General features: G+C 37.8%; 1 pseudogene; it reads left to right on the top strand.

Moving 5' to 3' along the window:
* Positions 1–1,600: 1,600 nt before the first annotated feature.
* On the top strand, positions 1,601–4,175 carry LOC101444234 (bcl-2-associated transcription factor 1-like; annotated as a pseudogene).
* The last annotated feature ends 1,919 nt before the right edge of the window (positions 4,176–6,094 follow it).

Raw genomic sequence — 6,094 nt, 5'->3', positions numbered from 1 at the left:
ATGATGAAAAAATACTGATAGTTGGATGTTCATTCATTGGATATATTTTCCTTCCAACTAGGTAAAGTTTAAAATAAGTCAATATTTTCTATATAATTCTAAAGCTGCAAATCTTCTACATCCAGAATAAGAGATAGTCATTTCCTCATATAACTGATACTTCTCATTGAAGAATTGTTGATTCATTAACACATATGCTTCTCAGGAAGAACAGTCTTATTTCAACCAAGTCTAAGAAAAAATCCTTCTGAAACAGAACATATGTTCCATTTTACAACCTGTCCCACTTTCTTGGTAGTTGTATTACTTTCTATTGATTTATTTGCTTCCAAGCTGACTGATATGTTTTACAAAAAGCTTCACAAATATAGACTGTTTCAATAGCTATATAATTTTTTAAAAATAAAAAATAGGTCAGGTTGTACAAAAAGAATTTAATTGCTCAGGTTTTGAGGCTAAAAGAAAGTTCAAATCAAGGCACCATCAAGGTGATACTTTCTTCCTGGAGTCTGGCATTTTGGGGCAGGCTGTTGGCAATCCTTGGTTCTTTACCACATGGCAAAGAACATTTTGGTGTCTCCAGGTCTCTCCCTTCACTTCCCAATACTGTTGGTGCTTGGCATCTTACTCCCCCATCTGTGGCTTTTGCTCTCATGTATCACTCCATTTATAAAGGACTCCAATGATAGGATCAAGACCCATCCTGATTGCGATGGCCCTCACATAACCTGAAGTAACCTCATCAAAATGTCCTGCTATAATGGATTCACACCCACAGAAATGTATTTAATTTAAAACCATGATTTTTCTGGGGTACATACAGCTTCAAACCACAACACATACATACATATATATATATATATATAACTTTAATGAGTTATTTTGAAATAGTCTTTTTAAAAGGGTATTGGGAAAGGCAGGAAGAGATGAGAGGTGGAGGCGTCTTCGGGACATGGAGCTGCCCTGGATGGTGCTTCAGAGGTAATCACCGGACATTGTAAATCCTCACAGGGCCCACTTGATGGAATAGAGGAGAGTATGGGCCATGATGTGAACCAATGTATATGAGGTGCAGAGGTGCCCAAAGATGTACTTACCAAATCCAATGGATGTGTCATGATGATGGGAACGAATGTTGTTGGGGGGGGGGGAGAGGGGGGGTGGGGGGGTGGGGTTGAATGGGACCTCACATATATATTTTTAATGTAATATTATTACAAAGTCAATAAAAAATAAAAAAATTAAAAAAAAAAATATATAGTATTCTTTGCAAAGTGGTCAGAATCTCATTTTCAGAAAAGAGTTGGTATCCAAATAAATTGAAACAAATATTATTCTCACTTAAAGTTGCAATATAAGTGGAAATGACTGACTGAGCTAGCACTTCAAAGTTTCCTCTATGGTTTTCTCTTATTCTTGAGTCCAGAAATGGCTACTGTGTAGTTACAATTGTGCTAAGGCCAGGAACAATGCTTCAGCATATCTGGAATTTGGATTTACAGTTTAATTTCTCAGAACATTATCTCCAGGAAGAATTCTACAGTATCTCAAAGACTTCATTAGACTCCTTGCTTCTGCATAAAGGCCAAGGAGTATAGAAATGGGTTGTTCCAATTCTAGATCACATTCTTCAAGATCCAATCCTAGATCACACTCTAGTTCTCGATCAAGATCAAGATCACACTACAGAAAGGAGAGAAACTGTTCTAGTTTTCAGGACATATACAAGATTTTGTAGTAGAGATCATATTTATTATAAAGATTATCATTGAGATTACAGAAATAATAGAGGAGTGAGACACTCTTATGGGTACATAAGAAGGGGCAGAGGGTATGGTCAAGGAGGAGGAGGTAGATATCATCTAGGTGGTTTTAGACCTGTTTGGAAATGAAAATAGTCTAGAAGTCCTAGATGAGGTTGTTCACACTCCAGGAGTCCAAAAAGAATATCTGTTTTTTTCAGAGACCCTGAAGCATATCTCACTGCTCATAAAGATCCTCTAGGTGTCCAAGGTCCTCCTCTTCTTGTTCTTAATCCCCATATACCAAACCACCCATCTCTAAAAGACAAGGGTCTCAGGAAAAGCAGACCAAAGAAGATGAAGGGGAATCACAAGAAGAAAGTCATCTGAAAAATAAGTCACATGAGGAAACAAGAAACGCTTGAGCATGACCCATCTGAATTTATTGATGAGTTTAATAAATTGGCCATGTCTGGTGATATTTGGCCTAGTCTTTCAGCTTAAGATAATAGTCCCCAGTCACCCCATAGTCCTTCACCTATTGCTACACCACCTTGTCAGAGTTCATCTTGCTCTGATGCCCCCATATTCAATACAGTCCACTCTGCAAAAAACACCCACTCCCAGCATTCACATTCCATTCAACATAGCTCTGAGAAGTCTACTTCCTTCAGAAATAGGCATAGTCAATATAGTCCTTTTCAGAATAGTCCAATTCAGCATATTCCATTGTGAAGAAGCAAAGACAATCACAACACAGAATGCCCCAAGAGATGAGACTAGGAGACATTCCTCATGTTATCCTCATGGTAAAGATCAGGAAACTGAAGAGACTGGGAAGTTCTTTAAAAACTTCACAGATGAAGAGTTAGAATATTCTTGGTTAATATGGATAATAGCAGGGATTAAGAAGCCCCAAAGGAGGAAGGATCAGAAATAAAGGAGGAGAGAGGGTGAATAAGAAGATCAGGAAGTTCTAGATTACTTCAATGATAGAGCATGGAGATAAAAAGTTGGATTCAGAAGGGGATGCACAGAGGAGAAAGAGGATTATAGACAGCTCAGGAAGTCAGTTCTTGCAGATCAGAATAAAAATTTTGCTACTACATCTCACCAGAATGCTGAGGAAGAAGGACCCAAGTACAAGTCTAAAGTTTCATTGAAAGGCAATAGAGAAAGTGATGGACTTAGAGAGGAAAAAATATATATAAATATAAAGAAACTGGATATATAGTGGAATGGCCTAGCACTACGAAAGATAAAGTACAAGGAACAAATAAACAACAAAAGTTCTGAAAGAGTAACAGTAAAGAAAGAAACTCAGTCACCCGAGAAGGTAAAGTTGGAAAAGCTCAAAGACCTCTTTGATTACAGTTCCCCTCTACACAATAATCTGGAGGCATGAAAAATGTCTACCTTCAAAGAGGAAAGCCAACTTAGAATCAAAATGACAGACAGTGATCCTCATTATCCTGAAGTCAAACTCAAAATGGCACCTGTTTCTCTTGAGGATTTCAACAGACCTGGGTCCTTGAGTAAAGACAGTCTCCTAGCTGGTAAAAGAGTCAATTCTGTCAAGAAGGAGCAAGAATTCTACATTAAACTGCCACAGGCCAGAAAAAGCACTTCAGAGTCATTTATTCAACACATTGTGTTCTTGGTTCATCATGTTAAAGAGCAATACTTCAAATCAGTTGAAATGACCCGAAACAAAAAGTTCACTTTGAAGCAGATAGCCACTGAGAAACACAGTGCCCAGCAGAAAAGCCTCAAGATCCACAGGAGAATTGACATTTCTTCAAGTGTCCTGAGGAAGCATACCCATTTAACAGGAGAAGAGAGCTTTTTTAAAGAAGAAAACTGAAAGGGAATTAAAAATAATAATAGTAAGGTGTGATTCTGCTGATCTTTGACATGATATTCATCACTGTAGGGAAAAAAAATGTAAAGAATGGGGGAATTCCAAGTGCTCCAGGGAACCCAGTGGATAAAGAACATAGGAAAAAACTCCAAAAGATTACAAGGAATACATATCTTGCAAAGATGACAGTAAATATAAAAGTAGAGAGCAAGATTATTTTCAATCTTCATCCTCTTTAGCTTCACCTTCTCCCATTTCTCAAGAAGAAAAGGAAATAAGAAGGAAAGAAAAGAATTTAAAATTCACCATGTTCTGAAAGAATATTCAGAATTACAGGTGTACATGAGGAAACTTTTGTGATGACAGAGACGATGGTGTGGCCTATCAGGCAAAAAAAGGAAGAGGTCATCATACCTTTCAACATAGGAGAGGTGCTCTAACTTCAAAAATCAAGGAATAGTTTAAAATGGACTCATGACAAATACAAAGGGGATGGGATGGTTGAAGATGAAGAAGAACCCATGGAAAATAATGAAGAAAATAAGTACAGATGCAAAGAAGGAAAGGAGTAGTACATCTAATACTACAAAAGAGAGCAGAACTTAAACCCACCATTCTTTTTACCTGAAACTGTCACCATTGTTGATGATATGAAATTATATCTAGAATATCCTGAAAAATCCACAACAAAGAATAGACAACTTCAGCAAAGTGGCAGGATACAAGATTAATACAAAAAAAAATCAAGAGCAGTTCTATACACTACTGATGTGCAAACTGAGTAGCAAATCAGACCAAAAAAATTCCGATTATAATAGCAAGTAAAACAATAGATTATTTAGGAATAAACTTAACCAAGGGCATAAAGGACCTGTATTCAGAAAACTACAAAACATAACTAAAAGAAATGAAGAAGACTTAAATAAATGGAAGGACAGTCCATGTTCATAGATTGGAAGATTAAATTCAATATAATACCTATAAAAATCCCTACAGCATTTTTTTTTTTTGCTGAAGTGGAAAAACTAATTATCAAATTTACTTGAAAGCATAAGGGGTCCTGAATAGCCAAAAAGATCTTAAAAAGAAGAACAAAGTTGGAATACTCTCACTCCTGGCCTTTAAAGCATATTACTTAGTTATAGTGGTAAAAACAGCATGGTACTGGCATAAAGACAGGCACATTAACCAATGGAACCAAATCAAGAGCTCAGAAATAGACCCTAACATCTACAGTCAAGTGATTTTTGACAAGGTGGTCAAGCCCTCCAAGCTGGGCCAGAACAGTCTATTCAACAAATGGTGCTGGGATAACTGAATTTTCATATCCAAAAGAAAAAGAGAAGACCTCTAACTCACACCTTATACAAAAATTAACTTAAAATGGATCAAGGACCTAAATATTAAAAGAGACAACCACAAAACTAGAAGAATATGTAAGCAAACATCTTCAAAATCTTGTGGTAGGTGGTAGTTTCTTAAACCTTACACCCAAGGCATGAGCAACAAATGATGAAATAGGTAAAAGGGACCTCCCCAAAATTAACCACTTTTGCACTTCAAAAAACTTTGTCAAAAGGGTACAAAGGCAGCGGACTTAATGTGAGAAAATATTTGGCAAACCCATATCCAATAAGGGTTTAACAGCCGTGTTATATATGAAGAGATCACATAACTCAACAATAAAAAGAAAAAAGAACCCAATTGAAAACTTGAAAAGATGATTGTCCAATGAGCCTCCCTGGTGCTGAGGGATTACTACCAAGTACCAGCTGATGATGTAACTAGAACATGACTTTGAATAAAAGGGTCAACTCAGACCAGCAGGATATCTCAGTCTACATATAATACCAGGGGTTAAAAATGCTTTTTGACTTGAATAAGAGCAAGAAATGGAAAGGACAAATGAGTTTATATGGCTATGAGTCTCCAAAAAGAGGCGGAAGATTATCAGAGGGGTCGCCATTATGCACACCTCAGCAGAGTCCCAGAGACAGATAAATTAGATACAACCCCAGGTATTGGTTCTTCTGAGGGCTACAGAGACCCACAGGGTCTATGATTATGGCAGATGAAGTTCGGTGCCATGTCAGTTGGCCCTACTTTGGAGTTTGTGTTTCTGTGTGATGGAACTGGACTCAGATGTGATTTTTGTCCACAAGCCTCTCCTGTTACTTTTACTGGATCTGTAGTTGGTGCTGGAGTTTAGTGTATACCCAGAGGACCTGAACCTCTGGACTGACCATGTGATAGCCAGGCCCTGAGCCTCAACGGACTTGCAACTCCTACACTCTGGTTTATTGGACTTACCTCACTCAGCTAACATGGAGGTGAAGAAGATCAACCACCACACCAGGAGCCAAGAGTGCCTACAACTGCAAGCAGGAGAATTGCATCCAGCATCCATGTGGAATCTAAGCCCCCTCTTGATATAGATGTGGAGTGGACACAACCATTCAAACACCCACAGGATGGAGGAATAGAGTATGGA

The sequence above is a fragment of the Dasypus novemcinctus genome, chromosome 1, assembly GCF_030445035.2.
Source record: "Dasypus novemcinctus isolate mDasNov1 chromosome 1, mDasNov1.1.hap2, whole genome shotgun sequence".
Classification (NCBI taxonomy): domain Eukaryota; kingdom Metazoa; phylum Chordata; class Mammalia; order Cingulata; family Dasypodidae; genus Dasypus; species Dasypus novemcinctus.
The sequence above is the reverse complement of the archived record's forward strand: the minus strand, read 5'-3'. Positions and strand labels throughout refer to the sequence as shown.